The sequence below is a fragment of the Tubulanus polymorphus genome, chromosome 6, assembly GCF_964204645.1.
Source record: "Tubulanus polymorphus chromosome 6, tnTubPoly1.2, whole genome shotgun sequence".
In the NCBI taxonomy this organism is placed as follows: Eukaryota; Metazoa; Nemertea; class Palaeonemertea; order Tubulaniformes; family Tubulanidae; genus Tubulanus; species Tubulanus polymorphus.
In genome coordinates this window covers 13,916,521-13,931,055 of record NC_134030.1, presented here as the reverse complement: position 1 = coordinate 13,931,055, position 14,535 = coordinate 13,916,521, and positions in this window count along the sequence as shown.

Sequence of the window (14,535 nt, the reverse complement as noted above, 5' to 3'; positions counted from 1 at the left end):
ACCTAAACGATGTTAACCATTCAGCGTCATTTTACAAACGACAACCGTAAATCGATGTGCAAAGCGTAACAGGGTATGTGTACACATACGAGCTATTTGGCAAAATATTATTGACACAGACTTAGAATGGCTTCCTGTGATTATATAATGAGCTTTATTTGAACGTTGAAATGTTATATTGCATTGAAAATCATTAGAAGACGTATTGTAATAGTAAAGGATGTATTATATCAACAGTGGCAGGCATAAATACAAATGATAAGTAAATCGGAATATTCGGTCAAAATGGCGGATGTATACACGATTCGGAAGTCTGATATAAAATTAAGACCCTAACATGGGGATGCTGGTGGAATGACGAAGCTATGTACGATCTGTAAAAGGGCCGGCGTGAATTTCATCGGCGGCTACAAGCGGTCAATATAAAAATGTGTAAACATATGATTTCATTATTAAAAATGTTTTTGAAAATTTGTTCGATATTTGGGGTATGCAGGTTTCATGAGATTAGCAATTCAAAATAGCATAGCTGTCATATACGGCTCCGCATCCTCTGATGGCATGTATTAGGTGACAATTCAATTCAATTCTATATTGATCCTTATTACATATAAAATTCCGGGATAAAAAAATTCCTAAATTCAATAAAGTTACAAATTTTGAAATTAGAAAATACAACAAACAAGACACACGCGTAATTCATACAGAATAACATTAATAAGCTATTTTAAATGACTGTCTACTTCTAGACTGGTTACCGGTCTCCTATCTTCAATTAGAGACCGGTTGTGCCCATCCTCCATTTTACATTTTCGATGCATGTCAAATAAGGTCAAACATGTAAAGTAGAAAGTTACTTCCTGGTTAAGATGGCGTCTCTTCGAATCTGCTTAGCTTCGAGGGATATCAAATTTATTTGTCCTTTACAATGAACGGAAAGACATTAATTGCTGTAAGTATTAGATAAATCCGCTGATAATTTACCTGGTACTCGGAATATAAACTAACAAGGATCGATATCTAATGCGAGGTGAGCTCTGCCGCGACCGTCACTGAATACAGAACATTCTGAAGGAACAGAGGACATCCTTTCTATATCTACCGTGAGATGTATTAAGCGAATTGATGTTTTAATACAGTGTTGTAAAATGACTATATTTATTATCTGAATAAAGTTTACAATTGTTGAACTCAATAGTGCTTTGTGAGATCAGATATTTGGATCCACCTCAGCCTACTGATTTCTGATACAGACAGCAAGTTGGTCAAGACAAGTTACTCAGATCACACTGGAAATTACTCTCCTCATGGACCACACAATGTCAATGTTGGTGATGATGATGAGTTTATCACAATCAAGGAGTTTCACCGCCTGTTATTTGGAATCTCATTTCATGACAGCTAGTGCTGATTCTTTATTCTCTTTGATTACTGCATGATGTTATCATTCTGAAATTAAAATGCATATCACACTTACAATTAAACCTGGATTGACTTTACAATTAATGGTTCAGAATCCATTTTTCAAACTTACCGTGATGCATTGCAATCTATTCTTTTCATTTTGAGCTCAGATTTGATACGCATTACTTCATTTTCTTAAAACATCCTACGAGTTGTGACTCACAAAATCATCACTAAAACGCTCACAATAATCTACAATAGATAATCAATATAGTGTTTGTGAAATAGCACTCGTATTCAATGTTCACATTTTTACGAAGTAAATAACTAGGTGAAGTTACCTTGTTGATGTAATTATTTTCACTGGATCAACTGCTGATGTCCAATGTCACATTAAGAACAATCAATCAATCGCCTCGAGTGATCAAACAAGTAGCCTCTGCTGCATGGTTCGGTGACAGTATGTCAGTAGTAGTAGTATTGTATCTACTGTTGTTTCCATCCAGTCCAAATTGCTGATTGACGACCGGTAGGTTTGACGGCGCTGTCACGCAGCCATCCTGATATAAAATATTTTCGGTACCACACGCTAAACAAGTGCCTGCAGAAGCGTTACCTGGCAGTTTTAATGGGATTTCTTTCTTCATTGATATAAAACATGACTTTAAAGAGGTCCATGGAACGTAAATCGAGACACTGTGTAGGTGGCCATGTTACATTGTTCACGTGATGAAATACTGAAATCTGATTGGATCCGTAAATTCCGCGGAAGATGGCGGACCGGCAAAACCTGTCCCATATTGAATGGGACAGGCAACCAGTCTATGTCTACTTCAACCCAGACTCAAGAGGACATCGAGTGACAGCCAAACCGAAAGGACCGGCCCGGCTGGCTAGGCCACACGTTATGCTCCAAAGTCATGATGAAGCAGACATCAGAAGAGCTCTTTCCTCAACCATGGAGGCAATGAAGTTGCAGACCAGCTTACAGGCAAAAAAGTGAATGAAGTCGATCGCAAGTTATCAATTATTGACAATTTTCAATAAAAAACTTAAACCAGTACTGTACAGTCGAAGACCTATCACCTACCAAATCGCCAAATCTCATAATTCCCCAAATTTCTTAAAATTTCTATTTCAATTTTGCAATTCCACATTAGCTTATCCCAGAAATTCTACATTTTTTGCAGGCGTCAAATGATTTATTGAAATTGATTATCTTGTTATAATAATTTCAAGTGGAAAACGCCCTTACTCTCTATACGCAAAAATGGTAGGAGTTGACTTCTTTAGCTTCGAAATGTACTTAAAAATTTTCAATTGAATCCTTTCTAGGAAAGACACATTTTCAATTCCCCAAATTTCACATCCGAAGGTAAGAATAGGAGGTACCATACTGTCATATAATTGTAATGCAATATCAATTCCGAGGGCATGCGCTTGAATTTTATTTAGGACATAAAACAACGCCTTGTTTGCGTGCTCTGCGATAGATTTTTTACAGAGGGTGAATTTACCATTGTTATTAAAAAATAGTACCTAAATACCTAAAATTCTCAACTACCTCGATCTGATGGCCGTTTATCATTATATTTGGTCGGCGGCGGCCTTACCTTTTCTCAAAAACTATAACCTTCGTTTTATCATAGTTAATTATTAAGTGTCATTTCTGGCAGTATTCAGCCATTTTACTTGCTAATACCTGAAGGTTCAATGGGTTCTCGACCAGTTACACGGTATCATCAGCATACAGTTGTACTAATAATTTAAAACATATACAGTTGTCATTTCTCTAAGAAAATCGATACTCGGGCAACCTTCGTCTAATAGATATTGTTCCATGTCATTAACAAATATAGAGAATAATGTCGGAGAGAGGTTTTCTCCCTGTCTTAAGCCCGTTAGGGATTCAAAAAAGTCAGATGTCTCCCCCATCAACTTTCACACAAGACTTTGCATTTGCTTTTGCAATATATTTTTTTTCCATTTGCAAAAAGAGTTCTATTACACTCTTCAGGGAAAAAATATGATCTAAAAATATATTCCTTTCTAAAACCATTTCTGATTTAATGGCCCAAAAAAATTATTCTATTGCATTTTCTCGTTAGTTATCTGGTGGATGAGAAGGGGTTAAGCAATCGCGTAGTGATATGTCCGCATTGACATGGGCAGTAAAGAATGGAGAACGGCCTCTTCTGAATGGAAAAACATAAAGTTATGTACCTCCGATTTATAAATATCAATAGTGTTTGAATATCACTATTATTCCAACTATCAGTAGCCATGGCATTAATTGGGATTAATTCTCAGCGTTAGAATACGTATTTCTAGAGCAGTGGTACGGCACGCCTACTCGTGAAAGAAGCCCGTATAGGTAAGTTATGTGATCGTGCGGGAACGCCTTTGCTAAATTTAAAACCATTTCATGATGACACGAAACATTAAACGGTAAACGGTAGGCTACCACCATGATACGATATCACCAATAAAGACGTTTTATCTTATTCGATTTTAACAGAGTTGTTTATTGGAGGAATATCATTGATAAGTACGCTTTGAATAACCATGTTGTATCATCAATCAGTTGACTGACAGCTTATTGTAAAATTCCATCGGTTCGGCTATATTCTAAGATAAGTTTTCACTTTAAGATACTCCGCCCGCCTCCTGCGCACTCACGAGGCGGTAGCAGCCCTTTACGCACTCGGCAGATAGATTCGGTTTGTAATGCGCGCCGGGAAAAATAACTTCAATCTTTTCCACGCGTTGAACACCACAACAGTGATTAAATTTACACGTTGTTTGTCGTAAATTGCAATATCGCGATGGTTATTTGCCGCTTCTGAGTGTAGTTTTTTTTTAAATTGAATCGAGCGGCCTCGGTCGCACAGTGAGATAAGGCGTGATGCTGTTGCATCCACTATTAGTGTTGAGTGATAAGTGGGTTCGTGTGCTGCTGACTGCTCACAGTGTGCGGGCAACACTTCACTGGCCGTCCCGTCATGAGGTTGATTGAACAATCAAATAGGGAAACCAAGGTCCGAACGACGTAAACTAACAAAAAGACAAACAAGCAATCATCAGCCTGCCTCAGTAGTGACACCAATGCCGCCATCGCTCTCAGTGCGACGTTTTGATTGATGCGTACGTTTTTCCGGTTGATCTACCTATTATGCCTCAGAGTATTTTGCATTCAGAAAAATTGTTCTGTTTTTGTTTTCATTATCCGGCAATAGGGCCTAACAGTTCATGCAAGGAAAACCACGGTCAGTCGAGATTACCCGTACAGATGTACATTAAATACGAATCTCGTGTAGGCGAAAGTGCTGATTGTTGTATTAAATGGGTTTTTGGATACAAATCTGGATTGATATAAATCTCTTGGCTGGGACATGATGTAAAAAATCAGAATAAACTTGTTTCGCCTTAAACAAAATTGCATTAATGAGGTTCAACAGTACAAATAGCGTAGGCTAAATCGTTCGGCAGAAAAATGAAGTTCATTCAATTCTTAAGTCTGTGGTCCTCCCAATCAACATCGTCATAGAACATTTTCCGGCAGATGTAAAGCATTAACCACTTAATACCTTACCACGCTATAATCATGGATGTATAAAATAGAGTTTATACGTCCATGGTATAATCTACCAATGCTTCAATGCCCATGGGCCTCTTGTCTTGTCATTTGAATTTATCAGTTTTTTTTATTTGATTATTAGGGATTTTCATTGAGAAATGAATTGTAACTTTTCAACACTTTAATTTCCTTCTCATGGATCTTGAACTCACGCTGTTATTCTTCGAATTTTGTTATGACCTGACGAAAAACATCATTTTTAATTTTTGAGAGATTGTTAATTTCTATTGGTTTAAGTAAGACGCTCTGGACTTTCACGAGTTAATGAAGAAACACAATCGAGCAAAGAGAACTAAATTTAGAGATTTAGAGATTCTTTAAAAATCATGTCGCGTAATCGGAGGGTCTGTCTAATTACATACCTCTTACCGCCCTTTGGTTTTTTCGCTCCGATTTTGATTTTATTGTTTTAGATGCAACCTGAATGATTCATTTCAGGACTTCACCCAGTCCAGAGCGTGACGCTCCGTAATACTGCCCGTACTAATTAAGGAGCTCACGTGTGTCCGATAGCGATATACCACTGTATCTGACTCTCAGACTCAGTGCATTCGTTATCGATTAAACAATTTAAAGAATGGGATTAAACAAATCAAAGAATGGAACTTATTTATAAAAAATAACATGAACATCATTTAGGCTATATGATAATTCTTTTCTCTGCTGTGATCATAACCGCTGATACGTTTCATTCACTTCAAATGAAGATACATTGTATTCTAAAACATACAAGGCATGGAATGATCACTGTGTAAATCTATTTTGGAATAAATAAAATATAATACGTGTGTGCTGTTTTCCCTTAGGTTAGGTCCTCGACAAGACTACAGACACGAACTCTGGTATAGACTTGATATATAATATAGATTCAACAACAGCTGCACACAATTCTAGTCTCGGAATAGAGACTGTCTTTACCGGTGTTACTCGACTTTTGGCGATGATCAAATTTGAAATCGAGCATCTATTGCAACAAAGATAGGCACATGCCCCATACGCTTTTGCTGATGCGTCGGCAAAGACATGTAAATTCGATACATCAGTGAAATTGGATCCGGGCATCTGGGAATAGAAAAGGTAGAACTTATAGTATGTAAGCACATGGATAGTTTCGACCATTCAGCAACAATTGAATCATTCAGTGGCTCGTCCCATTCTACGCCCATTGACCAGAGTTTTTGCATGAATATTTTCGCGCGAATAATTACAGGAGTAAGCACACCAAGTGGATCATATATCTTGCTGGCTGCACTCAAGATTTCACGTTTGGTTAGGAGCTCATCAGGTGCAGTCAAAGAGGGCTTCGATATAAAACTGAGTTTATTGGAATGAACGTTCCACTTTAAACCTAGAAATTTGACAGTTGTAGAATTGTAAGAGACCCCATCGGAAACAGCAAGTTCATGTGTAGATTCGCCATTAGAAGCCCAAGATCTAAGATTGAATTTTGCATCATTCATTAAGTCGCGACTTTCACAATAATAGTTGTCCAATGCATCGGATGACGGAACAGATACACCGAAATTATCAACATAAACATTAGAAAGCATGGATCTGGAAACGGTAGAATCGTATTGTAGTAGATGTTTGATAATCGTTACATTTAGTATAAACGGGGAGGAAGCTGCACCAAACAAAACAACACAGAACCGATATTCAACGAATGGACTTTCAGGATCGCTTGGATCAGACAACCTAATCTAGTGAAGTCCTTGTCGTTACCTAAAGAAATCTGCAAGAAAGCCTTTTCAAAATCACAAATGGCGGCATACTCGAATAACCTGAAGCGTAAAAGAATGGATGAAATGTCATTCTGTAAGGCAGGACCGGGCTCAAGACAGTCGTTCAAACTAGGAGAGTCAGAATGTTTCATGACAACTGCAGTTATACACGATGCGAATCGGCGTTGTGGGCGAGTCTTTAAACACGGGGTGATGAGGAATATAGTGGCATTTTCCCTCATAACGAACTGTTTCGTGAAGAGGAATTCGTTCGATGATCTTGAGGGATTCTTGTTCGTGGATAATTTTGGAATATAAACGTAACATGTCTAGATCTTTGCCTAAACGTTGAGCTGTTTTGCGAGTGCGAGTCATGCATATATCATAATTGGTAGGCAGTGATTCGTGCTCAATTTTCCAAGGAAATGGAGCTATGTATCGACCATTGTTTTGTTGAATAATGGTCTCGGAGTAACGTTGCGTGAAATCCGGGATTGCTATTTTATCATCTATCCCTAAACATTCTATTTTCCAAAACTCATTCAGGTTTTGCTCGGAATGATTCTCTACTAAGCTAATCATGGAAATTGATTGAGAACTAGGATTTGGATATTCTACTGGACCAGATAAGACATAACCTAGTTTTGTTTTTACGGCAGTAAGGGAATTAGAATTCACATCTTTAATACAATGACCGTCAACTATTTTGTAGTAATTATCTGCACCTATCAAAATTTGGATTGTGAAGGTACCATCACCTGGGGATGTGCTAATTCGAGATCACGAAGGTGAGAGTAATAATGTACTTGTGTTATAGAACTAACGTCAATTGGAGTCGATATCATAGGAAATACTAATAATTCTAATTGTACCAAGCTGCCATCTTTACTAACAATGTGAAGATTTACTACACTAAGAATTTGATGACCAGAGTTCGTTGAACCAAAACAAGAAATGTTAAGTTCTTCTTGCCTCAATGGTTGAAGATTGAGTTGTTGCGACAAGTCATGTGAAATGAAAGATCTCATCGAAAATTATGTTAGCGAGTGGACGGAGTTGAGGATATTCAGGGTTGAGTACGGGCGCTATTGCTGTCTTTGAAAGTATTGTACTATGACCTTTTGTGAATAACGTAGACACTGATTTTCGCTCAGTGTCAATGGATAAGGATACGTCTGCAGTTGGTTGATGAGACTGAACCGAGTTCAACATTGAATCATCCTGTTGCTGTAAAGGCGATTGATCCCTGTCAACGTTCGAATGAGCATTTGAAGTATTAGTAGCCAACAACTGTCGAGAAGTCTGAAATTGATGAGAAGATACGTCAATTGGATTATCAAGTACTTGATTATTTCCTGATTTAGCTTGAAATATTGATGTACAAATGCTAGTGTGATGTCTTCTTTTACACAATCTACAATTATATCGAGATTTACAAGCTATAATGAGATGCGGACCTAAACAGTTGAAACATAATTTATTTGATTTTATATGAGCAACCCTATCATCCACAGATTTCAAATTCGAACAGTTTTCTGAGTTATGGTCTTTAGCCTTACAATATGTGCAATGCACATATTTCGATTTAACAGTAAAACTTTGATTCCTAGGATTTCGGAGTACGTTTACAGGTTGTCTCTGATAAGTGAACAATGTAGAAACTGATGGTTCTCGCTTCCCAGCTCCAGCTTCTAAAATATCTAATTCATTAAACAGAAATTGTCGTATTTCATTCAGGGAAAATCTTCTATTGCCATGAAAGCGAACAATATTACTTCTGCATTCTGGTGGCAACTTATTCCAGATTAAAGAAACTAACATATCTCGGTATGACATATCGCCAAAGGTTTTCTATCGCTCGTACGTGACACTCAAAAGTTATCTGTGAATTTCCTCATCGAGAAAGAGTTATACGAAGGAATTGGTTCGGACATTAACGCTTGCATATGGCTGTCGATGATTTCATGTTCCTGGCCAAAACGTCGAGTCAAAATATCAATCGCATGTATGTAATTTGCGTCAGTTAGTGTCAACCCTTGAATGCAATCCAGAGCTGTACCGGACAATAATGGTTTCAAATGCTGAAATTTCTGAACATTCGGAATCGAATGTATTGAATGAACGCCTGCATTGAAAGAGTCCCAGAATGGTGACCATTTCATAACATTTCTGTTGAATGTGGTAAGTTCTAATTTTGGGAGATTAACTTTAATTCGGGTGTTTGAACTGTTAATATCTGACGGACAGTTTGGAGACGTTCGCGCGTTAGCATATTGGTCGTAAAACAACTTACGGTCTTTCACTTTGGAGATTACATCCTCCGCCTCTTCCGACACTTTCATGTATATTTCATCATTGTCGATCATCTGTAACATGGATTCGTTTATCAGTTCGAGTTCTCGGATTTTGTCTTGTAGCTGACATGAACTACGTTGGAGTTTTTTGATGTCTGGTGGCTGGCAGGTTTGGCTGTTCGTGATCTCGTCGGCTACGTTGATGATCTAAGTAGATTGAGCTCTCTGTGCAGTTCTTTTTCTCACCAACGCCTGGTAGTCGTTAGATTTCAAGATTTCTGCCATTCTTAACGGCTCGAGGGACCAAAATGTGCTGTTTTCACTTAGGTTAGGTCCTCGACAAGACTACAGACACGAACTCTGGTATAGACTTGATATATAATATAGATTTTATTTTGCAGTTTCGGTACTTATAGTACGTACAGTCATGCTCATTGAATTATATTACAGAAAATCAGTCAACTACGCAAAGTCAGAGTCAGAGTTGTTTTTAAGCAAAATAGCCTATATTCTGTTTGTAAGATGTATTACTAAGATGTGAATGAATTCATATATTATCGCTGATTGAAATATCCGTTAGCGTATCGCTGCCTCATTTCTTCTCCATCCCATCGCGGAGACCTTCATCTGTCCCGGCGTAATGTTCCTCCTCATCTGATCGCTCTTCAAATTCATTTTCTGGTAATGTTCTGGAGGCCGTGTAATTCACAAAAGTTCTGAAATAGCACAGAAGCCGCAATCACCGAACAGCATTTTTGAGGGCTAAGCATAATAGCACCACCTAAAAATGTAAATTTCTAATAAGATCATGTCTTCCATTTCAAGCAATGTAATTAATCCCTGGATGCATATTTAGAATTGATTGAGGTATATTTTTGTTAATATCAGATACCATCGATTTATACTTGTAATTTGTTGTTTTTACACCACGGCGTGTTGCACACTTGGCATTTAGCGAACTTATCAAATTTATGGCACACCAACCATCGCATCTTCCATCGGCCAAAATGTGCATTCAATTTTGCTCCTTGTTTTCATGTGGCTGACGGTGTATTTCTGCTCTCCTTCTGTCCTCGGTAGATCAAACGTCGTCATCAAGTATTTCCGTAGAGTACTACGGAGCTTACCATTTTATCAAAGCAAGACACAGTTTTGTGATCGTAACATTACGTCTCTGGGGCCGCAATTTATGGTGGCTGACAAGGGCCAAAGAAAAAATTTTGAGGCGGTCCCGCATTGTTGGAAAGATTTTACATTTTTTAAACTAAAACCTTTAGCGCGATTCATTGTACATCCCCCTTTTGCTTCAAAAGTTAAATTCATGTATCGTGAGAAAGGTGACAATTTCTATTTTCTGATGGTGTTTATTTCATTTTTCTTGCCTGCAACAATCGGATACAGTTACAGTTTAAAAAATATACGTCATTTTAAGGAAGGCGCCTCAAAAAGATTGGTAATTTTGTGTTATCGACTGTAACTTTTTCATGTTTTGAGATACAATGTAGAATTTTTCAATGAAGATAGAGTCTTATTTGAGGATTTTGTTGATCCTACTTTCGTAAAAATATCTTCATAGAAGCGCGCGTGCCCACCGGTTAAGTCAAGTGCAAAGTGCACACGAGTGGTTGACCGTCGATTTTTCTGCATACGCGTATGGTGTCTCGATTCATTGCCTAACAATGGACTGGGTTCATTCATTCGAAGCAGGATTAAATACGCTTATAATGAATATCTTGCATGATATCATTTTACATTACGGGTGTCTCATAGGCCTGGTTTTATTTGTACATTGTTCGGTTGTAGGTAAAAATCCCCCAGGTAAAGATCCCGAGGGGTATTTTACCCAGAGGATTTTTACCCAGGGGATTTTTACCGCATACCATCAATCGGCGTCCAATCTCTTGGCCATTTTTCCGTTCACCGTCGCAACAGTTGGAATAAAACCTATGAAATCTATGAGCATTTATATCAAGAAATTTTGATTGAGTGAGATAATTGTATTGTATTGTATTGTATGAGGATTAAACATTTTAATGGCTGGTGATTATTTGTGATGAAGTAATCAGTGAGATGGACTGTTGATTTTATTATCATTATTATTATTATTATTATTATTATTATTATTATTATTATTATTATTATTATTTATTTATTTATTTATGAATAATTTACATCAATAAATAAATACCAGACAAAATAACAATAGATAATTAATTTGATTCATACAAAATATATATAAACTGATGTAAAATAACAGCAGGGCAACCAGAGGAAAGCAGAGCTTGTAATATCAGGCACCCCAAGAGGAACAAATAGAGATGAAACACGCACGCTACACACAAACACACACGCACGCACGCTCGCAAGCAAGCAGCATACACGCACACACCAAAACACCCACCACATATAAGAAAAGCACACACATATATTCACACACATTTACTAGTAGACACACAAAAAAATGTATACATATAGATACATAAAGTTATACCTTGGAGTTTACTCCAAGGTTATACATACATCATATGAGCATAAGTAAGTACTATTTGAGAAGGTCATTGCACCTTATACGTAATTATCATTATTATTATTTTCATGAATAAACTGTAACGATTAATAATGAGAAAGTAAAAGGTTTTTTGTTCGATTTTTGAAACGTTCAATAGAAGGGGAGTTTTTAATTGAATCATTCATAATATTCCAAATATTTGGACCGTTGACTTATATTGAAAAACGTTTTAGATTTGATTTGAATGAGTCAGGGCGGATGTTGTTGCTGTTTCTAGTGTTGTATCCAACTTCATTCGGCTTAAAAATATTATTGAACATCTCAGGTAACTTGTTATTGACATATAGATACATGAATTGTCCAATTTGAAAATTGTTCAATATATCTGCCAATTTAAGAATTTTTGCAGACTTAAATAAAGGTGAGGTATGGGCTCTAAAATCAGTTTTAAAGATAATGCGGACCGCTTTCTTCTGGAGAAGTCCAAGCTTTCTTAAGTTTGAAGGATAAGTATAACCCCATACAATATTACAATAGGTGAGATGGCAATAAATGAAAGAATAATATATCATCTGCAGTAAAGTTGTTTTTGACAAAATTCCATAAAGACTACCCATTATACCAATGAACCGTGATAGTTTAGTAGAGATGCTATTAATGTGTGACTTCCAAGTACGCTGGTCGTCAACTTGAACGCCTAGAAATTTTGTTGTCGAGACTTGTGATATAGACATATTGTTGATTTTGATAGAAATTGAGTGTTTATGTTTAGCACGTTTGAAAAACATGAAATGAGTCTTTTTCAAATTCAATGAAAGCCTGTTTGCCCGAAACCAGATATTCAGTTTGTGTAGTTCTGTATTTACTATTATAGTTAACTCATTAATATTGACATGAGAAGTGAATACATTGGCATCATCAGCAAACATGATAAGATTAAAAATGCTTGATGCGTTTGCAAGGTCATTTATATATAATAAGAAAAGGATCGGCCCCAAAATAGATCATTGAGGCACTCCACAGAATACAGGATAGGTAGTGCTAGTAGTCTCTTTAAAAAGAACAGTCTGAAAACGGTTTGAAAGATAGTTTCTAAACCAGAGTAATGGCGTATCTCTGATGCCATAATGGCAAAGTTTAGACAATAGAATTTTATGATTCACTGTATCAAATGCACGCGAAAGGTCTAAAAATATTCCTATAGTTGATTTGCCATTGTCTTAATTATTGATAATTTTATCTATGATAACAGTAATAGCCATGTTGGTGGAATGGTCTTTTCTAGATCCAAATTGACATGGAGATAGTATTTTATACTTGTCCAAAAAACTTATAACTCTTTTGTAAACTACTTTTTCAAAGATCTTGGAAATACATTGGAGTATTGATATTGGTCTGTAGTTTGAAAAATGTGAAACATCTCCAGATTTGAACAAAGGTAATATCTTAGATATTTTGAAGGATTCAGGTACTTGCCCATTAGTCAAACTTAGATTTAAAATATGAGCTAACGGCCGAGATATAGCGTCAATAACTCTCTTGAGGATCTTTTGATTGATACCATCATGACCAGTGTTATTACTATTTTTAAATTTTGAAACAATATTTTCAATTTCTAAAGAATCTGTGGGAGAGAAAAAGATATTATTATGTTGTGGAGGACCCAGAAAAGAGAAAAATGTTTTGTTAGTAGGCAAAATATCAGTAATAGGGGTAATGGGCTTTCATACCAAAGGTCGAGAGGTTGGAAAGTAAAAAAATAAAAAATAAATTCTCGCACACTCGAATTTATTTTTTATTTTTTACTCACCCGCCCCTTCAACCTTTGATATGAAACAACTAAACCCCTATTACTCTTAAAATATTCATATACATGAATAACATTTAAATTGACAGATTATTCAATATAAAAGTGTGAGCTCTTATAGAATAGATATATAGATATATTTTAAACATTATTTCAATATTTATATTTGTAAGAGTTAGATTTTTAAACATTAAAAGTGTTAGTAAAGTGTGATTGAAATAATTTATATATAAATCATTGAATATTCATATTTATATGCGTTAAATTCTTATTTTCAATATAAAAAGTAACGAGTAATTAACGAGTGAAATAATTCATATTTAAAACAGTGAATATTTATATTTATATGCGTTAAATTCTTATTCTATGTTTAAAAGTAACGAGTAATTAACGAGTTGATGAAAATATCAATTTTGATAACAAAATTACTTATAAATATGAATGAACAGATACTACATTTCAAAGATATCGATTTAAATGAATTAGAAAAATATTTTACAATTAAAAATTTCATTCTTATTAAAGATTTGATTAAAACTGCGCGTCTTCGTTTTCAAGTGAAAAATATTACTGAATTAGTGTTTAAAATCATTATCTGATAATAGAGTTATCGAATGATAAAGATAAAATCTTACTCAATACAATAATTCCAAAATTCACAACATTTGATGGAATAGATAAACATTTAATAATTACAGATGAAATTCAATCACTTTTTAATAATGAAAATTCACATAAAACATTATTTTCACACTTACGTTATTGCCCATTCAGAGAATGCTATGTTATGTTTTTCAGATTACAAGAAAAGAGATTTATCCCTGACATTCCAAATGAAAAATCATATAAAGATGTTGGAATTCAATGTAATTTAGATAATGAAATTGTTGCGCCTAAATATAATCCTAATGAAAGCGTTTTATGTAATTGTGGAAAATATTATACTCGAAGCAATAAATCACACCATCTTAAATCAAAATATCATAACACATTTTAAAGATAAAAACTAATAACATAACTGATGATTTAAAAACATTAAAACATCATTTTGATTTCAGTAACTATCCTAAAGATCATGAATTGTTTAGCATGAAATGATAAATTGTTTGACAGTTGAAATGATAAATTGTTTGACAGTTGAAATGATAAATTGTTTGACAGTT